Genomic DNA, 2,863 nt, shown 5'->3' with positions numbered 1-2,863 from the left:
ATAGAATATGGCAGACTTGCTGGAATGTCACTGCCAGGATTAGGTTCTAATGGACACTCTGTCTTCTATTTTGGTTTCTCTTGCTCTCTTTCTCTGGGAACATTTGCCCTGTGGGAAGCCACTAAATATGTTCCTAGCAGCCTTATGGGGAGGCCCCAGTGGCAAGAAAGGAAGGGCTCCTGAGCATGACAGACAGCTGACAGTTGACAGCTGACAGACAGCCACACCAAATGAGCTTGGAAGTAGGTCCACCCAGCTTTCAGATGACTGCAGTCTTAGCCAACGTCTCCATGACAATTGTGTGAGAGCCCCAGGCCAGAGCCACCCAGGTAAGCTACTCCTGGATTCCTTTCCTTCAGTAAGGGGATCTGAGTGTTTGGTATTTTATTTACTTTTTTATGTTTATGTTTATGATGTTTGAGAGAGAGAGAGAGAGAGAGAGAGAGAGCGCGCGAGCGAGTGGGGGAGGGCAAGAGAGAGGGGGACAGAGGCAAAAAGCGGGATGTGGGGCTCGAACTCAGGAATCCTGAGTTCATGACCTAAGCCTAAGTGGGACCCTTAATGGACTGAGCCCCCCAGGCCCCCTGAGTGTTTGGCATTTTAAACTGCTACATTTTAGAGGTAATTGGTTATACGGGGTTAGATAACGAATACACACTATTTGATATGCATGAATCTTGAATTTCAAAACAGGAAAAGGTAAGAGACGGTCGCTTGGGCGTAGGCCCACGGGGGCAGTGAGCAAGGCCCCCCGGGCACAGGACTCTGCTGGGGGTGGGGGCGGGCGCAGCGCAGGAGCGGGAGGTCGCGGAGGAGCTGCAGCACCGCGCCTGCCCACAGGAGGGCGCCCCGCGCTGCCCCATCCAGCTTGGGGTTCTGGACTGGAGGAAAGCCGGGGAGGGAGCCTTCTGGGGGGAGAGGGGGATGAGTAGAGAGGGGAGGACCTGCTTGCCCCCCGACCGCCCCCCTCTCCGGGTTCTTCGTGTGGTCACCCTCGAAGAAGGTCAGTGTGAGGTTCCCCTGGCAACTGGACGTATGGCCTGCCTTCAGGCCTGAGGAGGAAATTCCTGTGCATTTGTATCAGAGCTGCCAGCACGGAGGGAGGTTTGTGCTGTGAGGGTGTGAGTGTGTGTGTGTGTGTGTGTGTGTGTGTGTGGCCAGTAAAGGGCCAAGCTGGTGGGGAGTCTCAGAGCTGCACGCTGCGGAGGAGAGAGGGCCAGGGTGCCATTTAAATTGTCAGCAGTTTTTCCCATCTTCCCCTGCCCACTCACCTTCTGCCCCAGCTGTAGACCTTCAAAGGCCATCAGGAAAACATCTCTCCCATTGGTGTGACTGGGAGAAGTCTCCTTGGTTTCTCGTACACTGTAAATGCTTATTGTTAGGATGTCCTTGGAACCACAGTAGAGGGACGGCCATCTTGCCCGCGCAACCCAATGAAAAGCCCCTAGCGGCACACCAGAACGAATTGGAGGTCAACCAATCACCGAGCGACAGCACGACCTGACTCGGAAAAAGGCCCACCCGGACCTAAACCCGGAACCGCTGCAGCTTAAAAACCCCACCCCACCACACCTGGGGGAGACTTCCCTGACTCCTCTTTCTCTCCCTGAGTCACAGAACCTCGCCCGAGATCTTAGTTCCCAAATAAAGCCTTTGACTGCTAAAATTTTTTAGCCTCTGACTCCTGTCTTTACCCTGCCTTAACGCCTGACTCTAACACTTATAAATACTGGAGACTTGAATTACATGCCGGCCTTAAGCTGATGGGAGGCAAAGGGCTTTCTATGAACTCTGTTTCTGTTCTGTGAACACCACCCCAGGCTGGGTTCCCAGACTTACAAGTGTCCCTGCTCCACCCTGTGCGCTGCTTCACCCCCAGACTGGCCCAGGTGGGCCCCCTGTGCTCTCAGCTCCCTGTGACCCCAGGCTTTTTGCACACACGGTTACACCGATCACTTTCCTTGATGATTCCAGTCTCTGCTGCCCCTGGAGGGCCATCGCATCTTCAGGGTCAGGCCCTGTCTTGTTTGCGGGTGTATCTCCTGGGGCCTAGCCCTGAGCTGCCACCCAGCAGCCATGTAGCAGTCACCACGGAGCCTCACCAGAGCCGCCTCCAGCCAGCAAGTGCTGTGTGCCTGGAGTGGTGAGCGCTCTCCAGGCTTAAAGGTGCTTGACCTTCATGGGGCTGAGGGACCTGTTCCCGCCTATTTCCTGTCCTTTTCAGGTAGAGAGCTAAATAAAGCTCCATTTCCCAGACTGCCTCCTTCCAGAGTGGTGGGTGCCTATCGTGAGCCAGCGCTGAGACCCTCACGTGGGACTTGAAGGTGGAAGGAGCCAGAGGCTGCCTTCCTGTGCCTTGGCCACTCCCTTCTGACAGGAAGGCTCGTGCAGACGCATCCTTTCCTGCACTGGTGTCCAGGGTGCGGTCACCCCTGGTGGGGGAGGCCCTGCCTGCTCCCTGGATCACCGCCATGTCGGCGTGTCCCCTAACGCAGAGTGCCCGAGGCAAGCTCTAGACACCCACCTGCCTTTCCTGCTCAGGCCAGGGGAGCAGATCCTCTCAAGCCTCACCCTCCCCTCCTCCCCTCCCCCATCCAGCCACTCCAACCATCCCATGAGCACCCAACCCCCTGTATTAGTCACTTTCTGCTCAAAATACCTCAAGGGTTCCAATTTCCTGCCTGAAGTCCAGCTGATACAACCATTCTTATTACCCTTGTTTTATAGATGAGGGAACTGAGGCACAGAGGTGTGAAGTGACCTTCCCAGAGCCCCACAGCCAGAGAGTGAGAGCCAGGGTCTGAAGCCAGGTGTCTCTGAGCCCAGGGCCACCACACCCCCTTGCCTGGGTGGAAATGCATTG

General features: G+C 55.9%; 1 long non-coding RNA gene across 2 annotated transcripts; it reads left to right on the top strand.

The window, feature by feature from the left end:
- The first annotated feature begins 220 nt into the window (after positions 1-220).
- On the top strand, positions 221-1,656 carry LOC128773679 (uncharacterized). Of its 2 annotated transcripts, none has more exons than XR_008418084.1 (2): positions 221-329; positions 1,383-1,656. It is a non-coding gene; the product is annotated as an uncharacterized LOC128773679 (long non-coding RNA). The 2 variants fall into 2 exon arrangements; XR_008418083.1 differs by lacking the exon at positions 221-329 and adding an exon at positions 893-1,003.
- The last annotated feature ends 1,207 nt before the right edge of the window (positions 1,657-2,863 follow it).

This window comes from Panthera pardus, unplaced genomic scaffold (assembly GCF_024362965.1).
Source record: "Panthera pardus isolate Hobbes unplaced genomic scaffold, ASM2436296v1 HiC_scaffold_11, whole genome shotgun sequence".
In the NCBI taxonomy this organism is placed as follows: domain Eukaryota; kingdom Metazoa; phylum Chordata; class Mammalia; order Carnivora; family Felidae; genus Panthera; species Panthera pardus.
This window is presented reverse-complemented; position numbering and strand designations above follow the sequence as displayed.